The sequence below is a fragment of the Hydra vulgaris genome, chromosome 09 (assembly GCF_038396675.1).
Source record: "Hydra vulgaris chromosome 09, alternate assembly HydraT2T_AEP".
Lineage (NCBI taxonomy): Eukaryota > Metazoa > Cnidaria > Hydrozoa > Anthoathecata > Hydridae > Hydra > Hydra vulgaris.
Window position 1 is genome coordinate 36,910,065 of NC_088928.1, and position 12,970 is coordinate 36,923,034.

Genomic DNA, 12,970 nt, shown 5'->3' on the forward strand with positions numbered 1-12,970 from the left:
AGCCCTGCTATTAGAAGAAATTCCGGACTGTGACGAAGAGTCTGATGCAGGTTTGTCCAATGATGAAGTGGAAAATATTTAACTACCCTCACCAAAAGGCTTGGATGATGTTTTTGAAAAAGCTTTAGAAAATATTTTAGGTGAATATCCGCCATTGTTGCAAAACGTGATGAACTGGAGTGCCCTGTAAACCAAGCACCACCATCACCAATACCTGGATCTAGTGTTCAGACTTATCTACCGTCTGCAAATACGTCCTCACACAGAACTAATCAGCGATTAGCCGAACCAAACCATAAATGGAAAAAGAAAGACCTAAATACATTTTTACCGGAATACATTCTAAATACTGGAGTAATAGAAGACTATTTTAAGGCTGAAAAGGCCACTACAGACAAGGAGAGACTAATTAATTGTGGATATAACCCTCTCTCAGCTGTACAACTCCGAAACACAAAATTTGACAAACAAGGCCGTTAAGCAGAAAAACAAGTTGAGTGTAGTACTACCAGGGACGTGGTGGGAATCAAACTCGGAACCTCTTGCTTATGAAGCGAGCGCACTACCACTACACCACTACTGCATTTTACAAGGTTAAGGTAAGCATTTATACTTCAAAGGACCATATTAAATGTGCAATGAAGTAGAAAAGTGAACGATAGTTTTAAACAACTAGCATTAGGGAACCCAATCATACCAGATGATCCTGAATGCTTTTAGTTTCTTGTGTTACTGTTTCTTTTGAAAGCAATAATGTCTGCCATTTGGTCCATAACACCCGGAATACTAGAATAATATCAGAGAGTGCAGAACATTCATGTTTGCCAAAAAAAACAATGTTTTCTAAAATCGTAGTGACAAATAGGGAGATAAGGTTCGAATCCGTGTTATGGAAGCAACAAGTTATCTACATGCATTAGATAAATGATATAATCTTTTATGCTGCACAAAATTTCTGGCCGCTCAAAATGTTATGAATGTATAGAAAAAAGGGGTAGTTAGTGTTTCAAGTAAAGAGGATGAATTTGTTGTTACTGCTACCTCTAGTTTTATACTCTAGAGTTATGTTAGTTGTATGTAAAACCTTGTATACTACATACTTGAGCCATGATGTACAAGAGGCTAAAGAATTTTAATTTTTGATCTTTCAGACTATTTTAAAAATGATCTTTGAATCTCAGCTCATCGGAAATAGATAATTTGCTTCCATAAAGAAGCAGCACACTATATAATTATACAAATATATAGTAAACAAAGAATTTGTTTAATAAATATTTGTATAACTGCACACATTTACACCAAGGATGAGGTTACGTCCTAATGCAGCTGATACCAAAATATTTGGCTGCATATTTTATCCAAAACATCATAGCTGGTACCTATATGTCAATCGATGTAGCAACAGTCTTTGCATGTTCTACCTATTTGTCAGTCATTTTCTCAGCACTCCTCTAATGTTCTAAAAAGGTGTACCCCTCAACAAGTGTCTCTTGGTGTAACACTTCATCACAATTATGCATCAAGACAACTTATTAACTCACTGTATAGTTTTGAAGTTTGTGGCAGCCATCCAAAGTAATGAGGTACAAATCATCAGATGCAACTACAGTTTGCCATTCATTAATATGTTTAATACAGTTAATATCATAATACAGTTTGCAATTCATTAATATATAATGTCAACAGTATTGTTGTTTGCAATAAATAACTGAGTCTTTCTTTGAGTTAAAACTCACATGCCACTTTAATAAAGCAGTTAGAAAGAAATGATTTGATGATTTCAAAAACTTTCCCAGACACACCATATGAAGCAAGCTTATGGGAAAGACCTACATGCCAAACCTATTTGGAAGCTTTGAATATGTTAAAAGTGATAAGCTCTTGGTTCACCTCCTCCAACTAATGCACAACAAAATCTTTCATTCACAGCAGTTAGCAAGTCAGCTTTGAAAGAAGAAGATCAAAAATCGCATTGATTGTCTGACAGTAAGTTATTTGACTCAAGATAGTATGTTAGAAATTTATTGATCAAAGACTGAAAAACCTTGCTAAAAATGAATAAAAGACTTATAATAAAACAGTTGGAGGAGTCAGAATGTTTTCAGTCAAGCAAGAATCAGTCAAGCACTTATTAAATAGTCTAGAGAGAATTGAAAAGAGTTCTGGATAACACTTTTGTAAGACTATGACAGGAATGGTGTCTGGACCACAAACCATAGAAGCTGGAGTGATTTAAATGTCTAAGAACAGGTAAACCTGTTTAATTAGAATGGCAGAAAGAGTATGGCCATAAGATTCAAGAGTCAAATTAGAAAAAAAGTTCTTTGCAATAGTTCTGCCTTATCCTTGGGAGAGGTTATAATATCAGTCCCATTCACTAGAGATGTAATGTTAGATTTATCTTTTCTTAACAATACTGTTGAAGATTTTCCAAAAGTATCTAGAATCTAAGTTCTGAGATAAGATACGAAACATAGTAAACTAGGAATAATGGAGTTTAGCATTGCTACAATTAAATTGTTAAAAAAATCAAAACTCTTAAGCTACCTGACAAACAAATCCAGCATTACCAGATTTATAACAAACTATCCATGCCTGATGATGCATTAATGTCATGTTCCTGCCCGAAAGATATACTGAAAATTGCATTTACTTGTTTATGGAGATATGTTTGCTGGTAAGTAGTTTTTATACAGTATTTAAGCATTATCTATGATTGTAGAAAAACTCCTTATACCTTTTTTATCTAACAAAGGTACTATGATTTTGATTACTTTTTTACCTAGAAAAATATAGCAAATATTAGACTGTCAAATAAAGCCAGTGTTGGTTATGTTAATGTTCATATCCACTGAACAAAAAGACAACAGGCCTTTACATTTGAGAACACTTGAAGCAATGATAACTTAATTTTTTGCTTACATTGATATATTGCTTGTAGATGGTAGTACTTTTTTGTGACATCAATGACCAAAGGTTGATATAATTAAAACTTACATTGATAATGTAATTGAAATGACCTTGAATCATGTTGTAGAACAGGAAACTATTATATGTATTTTGAGTACAGTCCAAAGTATGCCATACAATGAAAAAAAGAGTTAACAGTACATCCATCTAACTAAGAGCAGACACACCTCTTCCAAGTCACAATAGTTACTGATTTAAGCATTAAGTCATTGTTAATAGGACTGACTTCATAATATTTTATATGCGATAACTATTCTGTATAATTATTGTTAATTATTTATATAAATAAGTTTAAAAAAAATTTAAAAAAAAAGCAGATGAAATTTATTGCAAAAAATTGCAAAAAAATTTAACATGTGAGGAGTTTTGCTACATCAGCTTATAAATAAGTAGAACATTAGAGGAGTGCTGAGAAAATGACTGACAAATAGGTAGAACATGCAAAGACTGTTGCTACATCGATTGACATATAGGTAGAACATATGAGAAGTGCGGCTACATTAACTGAGGGTTTGGGTACTAATTAAAAAAAAAAATTATTTTAAAGTTTTTAAACTTTTTCTAGTTTTCTAAATTTATTAAAAAAACAAAAACATGAAGTTGACATTTTATTGAAAAATTAAAGACAACCAAGCGAGAGTGTGTATATATATAGACACCAGGCTTGGTCGGGAAGATCGCACACTATTCCTGACCCGCATATAATATTTAGTTGTGACAACCTGATCACGGCTTTTTAAATGTTTTGAGAGCATTTCAAAAATATGCAAAAATAGGCTTTAACTTGACTGACTTGATTGAGAAGACAATTACAAAAAAAACTTAAATAAAAAAAAAAAAGAAATAACTAAAAAAAAATATGTTTAGAATTAATAAACTTTGCTCTTCAATAATTTTTTTATAGAATCAAGTGACACTCTTTTACATAAAGTAACAACTTATTATTAATGATCATTTAATAAGGAAACAAACATTCTTCAAGTTATCAAAGAGTATAAACAATTTCTTTTATTCGTGTATTTACGTTTTTTAACAAGATTCTAATAAAAAGTTTAAATAAAAATACAATATTTTTTATAACCACTTTATGCTAAGTGTAGTTTGCAAAGTTTAAAACATTCGAAACAATTCTTCTAAGTAAGATGAACAAAAAAAAAATAAATTAAATTATTAAGTTACTATAGAAATATCAAAATAATCTTTATTATTTAGCAGATCTTTAAAAGGTTTAAAAAAATTCCAAAAAATGTGCCAGACCCCTGAATCAGCAGTCTATAATGAATAATCATTATAGACACTAATCCAAAATGCAGATTAAGTATACATTTAACAACTTTATATTTAACTCAAGTCCATCGGTTTATAAGACTATAATATATTATAATATATTATAAATTAATGCATAAGAGGCATTGTAATTATAACTTTATTTTGTATTTTGTAAATTAAAAGAAAGTTTTTATTGCAACAAACTAGTTGAAAACAAACTTGTGGTTAAAATAAAAAGGTAAAAATAATTTATTAAGAGGAAGTGGAACTGCTCCAAAATACAGCTGATGATGTTTAGTGAGTGGACTTTTTAGTTTTTAATGTTTGTGTTCTGTAGAGACCTCTGGCACGGTGTTAGTTCAGCCATAATTCACTTTATATACTTGTATGTTTGTATTCTGCAAGGACCTCTGTGCGGTGCTGGTTCAACTGTAAGTCAATTTATATCAATATATGTTTGCATTTTGTCAAACATTTGGCGCGGCATTATAATTATTTTGTAATTCACTATGTATACAGGTATGTTTGTGTTCAGTTGCCTGTAAGTTGCTGTACATTTATTTGATTATTAGTTTCATTAACTTTAATGATTATTAATAAAATTTCATAAGCAACACAATTGTTGTTGAAGGTATTATTTTTATAAAATCAATCATACAAATTGTTTTAAAAGATTTAAACTTTATATAAAAAATACATACATAAAATACATTTTGAATAATATAAAATTAGTCCATATTCATAAAATTTTCTCAACTTTATGTAACTGTTAATAAAATTTTCTCAACTTTATATAAATAAAATAATTTTTTTTTTCTATTTTATAAACAAACATAAAAGTAAATTGTCACTTTATTTAAAAGCTTTTTGCTAATATAGAAACATTTGATAACAAAAGATTAATTTTTCAGAATTAATTTTTTAAGCGTATTGAAGCTTAATTTTTTCAGACATAACTTTGAATGTTCTGAAAACATTTAAAAGTCATGGTCAAGTTGCCTCAACTAAATATTATATGTATGGTTAGGATATATACATATATATATACGTGTGTGTGTATAATATATACACACATATACATATGTATATGCGTGTATATATATGTATATGTGTGTATATATTATACATATAAATACATATATATATGCCTTTGTGTATGTATATATATATATATATATATATATATATATATATATATATATATATATATATATATATATATATATACATATATATATATATATATACATATATATATACATATATATATATATATATATATATACATATATATATATATATATATATATATATATATATATATATATATATATATATATATATATATATATATATATATATATATATATATACATACATATATATATATATAGATATATATATATATATATATATATATTAGGGTGATGACTTTTATATAACCTCTTTTCCCTGTATCATAATTTGATGAGCTTTCATGTAAGATTAAATAAAATATTACATTCAAGGCGATTTGATAAAAAAACCTCACGCACAAAATGATTTTAAGAACTTTATTAGCTTTTTGGCTAATAATCACTGTAAGCAGATACAAAATTGAACACAAGCTGTAGAGTCATATGCATACAACATTATATAGGATCATCAAATGCATGAGGAAGTCAAATATTCACGATAATGTCATTAGAGAGGATAAATCTCAGTGGGAGGTTGTCCTTGTTGCCGCAGGAGTCATACAATTCTTGCATAACTTTGATAGCTTGCTCGCAGCACTGGTTGCTTTGGGCAATGTTGATTGGTCATCTGCTTTCCAGTGGGTTTTCAAGTAATTGAAAGCTTTTGAGTAGTCATTCAGAGCTTCAGATTAGTTCTTCAAATTCTTTAATGTGGAACAATTGATTGCTCAACCAATGGTTAGCCCATAAGTAAGAAATAAATGAACAGATTTTACGCAACCTGATCCGGGTTTCTGGCATCAGAATAAATGCAAGAAGGGCTAGAATGGCACAAGAGTTCCAGTGTGCATTGCTGATGTTTGCGATCTGTTTGTAACTCACGAAGGGGATCTCATTCCTCTCAGTTAAGTGACGGAAGATATGAGTTAAGTGGTAGAGAAACTTCATGTCATCTCTCCAGCCGCCTGTTTACTTAATTTCAGTTTTACCGTTGCTGAAGGCTGCTTTCAATTTATCATAATTGCTCATCAAATCCTGCACAAAGAAATACTCGATGTTTGGTGATTTAGTTGACCCATGGAGCTCATCGCCCATGACAACACGAAGAATGCGGTCTAGCACACGGTGCTGGCAACTGATGAACTTGGGTTTGAATGAGCTTTCTCTTCGAACATTTGCTGCAGCTAAACAACAATTCCTGTCTTCTTGCTGGTATTCACGTTTGTTGTGTCAGCAACAATCATCACAACTGATCCCCAAAGGTTGAACTCCTCTAACACATCCTGGAGTCCTTCTGCGATTGTTTGACCTTTCCCATCTTTCAATTTTAGTGCAGTCAACTTAATTTCTTGAGGACCACAGCCTGATATTCAAAGCCCTCAATGTGTTTGCCATCAAAGTTAATCTCCACTTCTCCAGATGAAGCGTGCTCACCAAGTGTTTCTTCACCTGAGCAGCTTTCGTGTAGATAGCCTTGTGGATTGCTGATTGACATGGAGTTGGGATTTCAATGCCCTCACCAGAAAGCTGGCAACACACCACTGCTGCTCCGTGGGACGACAGCTTTGAACATGTAACAAGACGTCTTGCAATGTCTGTTGGCTGCATTGTCATCCTCCCAAGGACTGTCTGTACTGTTTTCGGATGAGTCCGTGCTACTTTCGGAACAATCAGTTAGCGCTAAGCTGATAAGTGTGGACACAGTCACTTCCGTTGCCATCTTTCGTTTGGATGGGTAGATGGTATTGGCACTGGCAGGTTTGCCAGTCGAATAACCAATGTGACCTTTGCCCTCAATTTGTAGTTTGTAGAGGTTCTCATCCTCTTTGCACAACCATTTGCCTTTCATCTTGGTCATGTCGAACAGTTCATTCAATGAATCAAAGTTTTGTTTTTTTCTGCAGCGCTCGTAGTCTTTCAGAAGTTTTGCTAGTTTTGCACAAATGGCTTGATCAGATACATGCAGGAAGTTCAACGTTTTGCTCCATAGGTCTTTAAACTCTACAGCAATTAAACAGATCCTCTCTCTCCGTTCTTTGGCAGTGGTTTCAATAAACTTGAAAACATCAATATTAATTACGTAACAAATTAAAGAAACTGTTATTAAGTTTTTAATTGAACTGTTATTATTAATATATTTCTGTTATTATTAATAATTGATTATTAATTAATTCAAAAGAAGCAAATAACGATTATAGAAAATGAAAAAGGCAGACACTAATAAAATATTATATGCTCAATTATAATTTGCAAAAGAGTTAAATGTAACTTACCAAATAATACAAGGATCTCTTTATACTTAAACTATAGAGAATGCGCAATAATTAAAATAAGGCAATAATAATGTTGAAACCAAATTAAGATAATTAAAACTCAACTACCCGCTTTGAACATCTCACTTATATACCATTTTATAGCAGACTGCAAAACAGCTGAAGAAAATTTTAGAACTCTACAGAAGCTTCCCGAACAATTACGTCACTGTGACATCACTGTCCTGGCTGACGGCGCACAACGTTATACGATGTTCTGGAAAATTCTATACATTTCTCTGCTACATAAATTATTGCACAAGTTGGTTTCATGACTTATGTTATATACAGTATATATATATATATATATATATATATATATATATATATATATATATATATATATATATATATATATATATATATATATACATACATACATACATATATATATATATACAATGTATATATATATATATGTATGTATGTATGTATGTATGTATATTATACATACATACATACATACATACATACAACATACATATATATATATATATATATATATATATATATATATATATATATATATATATATATATATATATATATATATATATATATATATATATATATATATATATATATATATATATATATATATATATATATATATATATATATATATATATATATATATAGAACTCCTATATGTTGTCCGAAAGTTTTTTCCATATTTTGTTGACAAAAAGTAAAAATTAAAATGCAAAACCAAAATTTTATTTTTTCCTAATTAATAGACTGCCTGCCCCAACCAAACCCTCAGTCGATGTAGCAGCACTCCGTTGCGAGTCAGGCTATTTGTCAGTCAATATAGCAGCACTCCCTTGCGAGTCAGGCTATTTGTCAGTCGATGTAGCAGCACTCCCTTGCGAGTCAGGCTATTTGTCAGTCGATGTAGCAGCACTCCCTTGCGAGTCAGGCTATAAGATAGTCGATGTAGCAACACTCCGCGCATGATTTATAGTAAAAAAAAAAAAAAAAAAAACATTTTATTAAAAAAAATAAAAATAAAAACATTCTATTAAAAAAAATAAAAATAAAAACATTGTTTATATTGTTAAAAACATTCAGAATGTTTTAAAAACATTCAGAATGTTTTTAAAAACATTCAGAATGTTTTTAAAAACATTCTGGTCAATTAAATTTGTGTTTTTGTGGTTTTTTTAAAAAACGATTAATTTGTAATTAAATTAATGGTTTTGACTTTCGTCCAACACGCAAATGTTGGACGAAAGTCAAAAGTAATTAAAAGTGACGTATATGTTGGCGTTAGAATGAATTTTTTCCTTCCGTGCTTCCCAAAAGCAACAAACAATATATATATATATATATATATATATATATATATATATATATATATAGAGAGAGAGAGAGAGAGAGAGAGAGAGAGAGAGAGAGAGAGAGAGAGAGAGAGAGAGAGGGATCAGGTTGGCAAAAATTATTTGATACAAAGGTCTTACCATAAAACATAGAAACAAAGTCTGCAATTTTTTTCCAACCTTGAACACTTTCAGGTCGGCATTGCCGAACGCCGACCCTAATTCCGAGGGTTGTATATATATACACAGTATATATAATATATATATATTAGGGTGTCCCAAAAAAAAAAAAAAAAACCTCTCAAGCTTTTCCCATTCGCTAAGGTCTAAATGTGCTAAAAATACCACACAAAAAATTTGCAATTTTTTTAATCAAAAAAAATGCAATTTTTTGGAAAAAAAAATCATGTATTTTAGAAATTCTTTTGAAAATATACATTTCCAGTTTAAAAAATTAAATATTTTTGAGTTGTTTCTTTGTCAGGTCCTTCTTCAGCTTTTTTCTGTTGTCTCTGGCAACCAGCATGAGGTTCTGTTTCATGTTGTCCGACCTGTAGCCTCCAACAAAGTCCTGGATTAGTCAGATATTCTTTTCAGCGCAGTCATTGACACATTTAATAGACTTCAAAAACCTTTTAAATATATCAAATGTCTGACCGAAATCTCTGCTGATCCACTTCTCCACCTCTTCAAAAGGGATCTCACATACCTTGAACAAAATACAGCTCTGGGAACCTACCAGCTCAGTAAGCTATGTTGACCTGCTAATAACTTGTAGCTTTGGTTTCCCCATATGAAACTGGTCAGGGACATTACACTTGACTAACTTCTCCAACATTTTCTTCTTCGCCTTGTCATCGATATCATCGTCAGCTAAGAAGAGAATAACTAACTGTTCTGTTAAATACCAAGCATGTCGCTGCATGCTGGCAAGAAGGGCCTGTCCAAGTTTTGGGTAGTGGTCCTTTATGTCAAACGATGACTTAAAGGCAGCTAAGTCATTTGAAGTCGAATTGTCCACCATGCAGGATTTTAAGAACCAGGGCCCATAACATACAGAAACAAAGAATGCCACTGTCTTTACCATCTTCTCTTTCTCATTCATCACCTGAGCTACGTTCTCAGTTATCCTCAGGGTCAGCAGGTATAAAGCATTTGCCATGAACCTTTAGAATAAATTATTATTATTATTAAATATGTAAGAAAAACTTGAAAATGTACTGTCTCCTAAACACAAAAATTATTGATAATATACTATAAATTATTGATATTGATACTATACCTGGCTTCATGGCAGGCTCCAGGTTGATAAAAATGTAATCCTGGCACATCTCCCAAATAAAAGAAAACTAGCTCACAAAGTTTCTTGTAGTCCCCCCTGTTAAATGTCTCTATGGTCAGTGCCCTCTTGCCAAACTCCAGGGCCTCCCTTGCAATGTTGTACAAGGATGATCCAACCTGGCCCCAACAAATACTCCAATGTTGAAAGCAGTGGTGACACAGCATATGGCAATTATCTGATCAACAATATTGTTATATTCTAGGAAATTTAAGATCACAACTGCCTGGTCAATTCCATTGGAACTTTCAGCTTGAATTACTCCAAGGAGAATGTCATTTGTGTCATCAAATATCAGGAGATGTAACACTGATTGCAATCCTTTCAACAGTAACAGTAATGTTCAGGTTCTCCTCCATCTCTTTGATCTGTTTGCTGTTAAAGTGCAGGACAAGCCTCCTACCCTTTAAGGTTTCAATTATATCTTATTTTATCTGCGGCTGTATTCTCATCTCTCCGTTAAGCTTAACGGAGCGTTAGTCAAAAATTTCTTTTAAATTACATTAATAAAAAATTTATTTAAAATTATAATTTTTTAAACATAAATGTTTTATTTTGGTATAAGTTTTATTTTAACGAATTTATATAAATTTTCGTCATTTCTTTATTAAGAAATATTGTAATGAAATTTCAGACAAAAGCTCCATTAAGCTTAACAGAGAGATGAGAATACGGCCACTGGTCTCCTAGTAATTAAAATAACTTTATCACCTATACAATTTAATCTTTATTTATCCTAGTTTTACTCGATCTTCATAAAATTATTTTCAATACTTTTATATCCTACTATTTATTCTTACCTAGATTTTCAATCTTCTTGAATCTCTTTCGATGAATGGAGCTTCTGAAGATGGGCACATCTTTAAGATTTACACCTGCTTTATTGCAGATTGCTGCAATAATTGCGGTTTGAGGTCGAATTCCGACCCTGTATCGAGCAGATACTTCAGAAGTACAATCCACCAGATCCTCAGAACTGATACTTATCATTATCTATATAATAAACAGTTATGATATTTCTAATCTATTTGAATTCAGTTTGATTAAGTTTACTCAAAATTAGTACAACCAACTTTACATTTTAATACAATCTTTAATTTACCTTGCCTTTTACTATAGAATCAGAGTTTTGGAGTAATTCATCGACAGAATCTTCATCTATGGAAATTACAGCTTCTGACTCGGATGCAGAAGAACCAGCATCAGATTCAAAGGAAGCCTCAAGTTAACTTAAAACTAGTTCTCTTCTTTTTTTTCCTTTTTTCACTTCTGTAATCTTCATATTCTTCATTCTCTTGAATGAAGAATATGAATGCTCAATTCCCAGTTTAGATCTCTCAGTTGGATTAGTTTGCAATACTTAATGTGGAGCTTCAGAATCTTATCCCTGATTATACATAAATGAAGTTTATTAATTACATAAATATTGGTTATTTTTTATTTATTTATATTGGTAATTAATTACTTATTTGTTTTTGATTTACTTATTTGTTTATTAACATAATTAAAAATTACTTTATTTTCTACCTGACAGCAGCTCCAGAAATAAGAAGTTCGCCAAAACCAGCATTGTTCCACACATCCATTACAAGAGAAGTAACACATTTATGGTTGGGATCTTTACAGGATCCTATTATTTTTTAAATTTTACAGATATCACTTTTTGACAATGGTTTTTTTTCTTCCGTTTATTTTTAGCCTCAGGGGGCATCAGAGAATGTGAAAAACTTGAGAGGTATCCTCAAAAAAAAAAAGTGTGTTTCTGGGACGCCCTAATATATATATATATATATATATATATATATATATATATATATATATATATAATTGTATTAACAATATATATGTATATATTGTTAATACATAAAATGCTAAAATGCCTAAATAAATAACATTTCAAAGTGGTTTGTGCATGACCTTTTTCAATATTTTAATGAAATAAACCTCATTTTAGTCATTAATAGGCAAAAGTTCATTCATTCGTGCTACAGGAAATATAGTTTGAGAAAAAAAATCAAAAAGTCATTACCCTAATATATATATACATTTAATTTTCTATACACAATTAAAGGTATATATAGATAATAATGCATATATATAGATATATATGCATTATTATCTATAATAAAATATATCTATTGTTTTTTATATATCTATAAGAAATATATAGATATATAAAAAACAATAGATATATTTTTAATATATAATTAATTCGCATGTATTGTCTGTTTTTGTTTAAAAAGTATTAATCTTTGAAGTAATGGAAAACTATAGCAAAGATATCTGTATTTACAAATATAAATTTAAAATAATTCTATTAAAAACCGATATAAAAATATTGCTTAGTTTGACAACCTTTATTGAAAAGCCCAACATGCGTTTAACTTGAGCTTTAATTTGTGAATTTAAATGAAGATTTATTTTGTGAATTTAAATGAAGTTGAAATTAATAAAAATAAAAGATTCAAAAGTTGAGTTAAACTTTTTCTAAAATGTTAATTCAAAACTCAACTCAATCTATTTAAAAATCCATTTATTTCTAAAATTTAGAAACATTATAGAAAGTTTATTTCGCTTCCGGTTTTT

The 12,970-nt window shown here is 30.4% G+C and overlaps 1 protein-coding gene across 1 annotated transcript in view; it reads right to left on the reverse strand.

Annotated features, from left to right (window-relative positions):
• LOC100213887 (ribosome biogenesis protein NOP53) overlaps positions 1–12,970 on the reverse strand; it is a 36,687-nt gene that overhangs the window by 2,445 nt on the left and 21,272 nt on the right. The gene's annotated exons all lie outside the window — the stretch shown is intronic.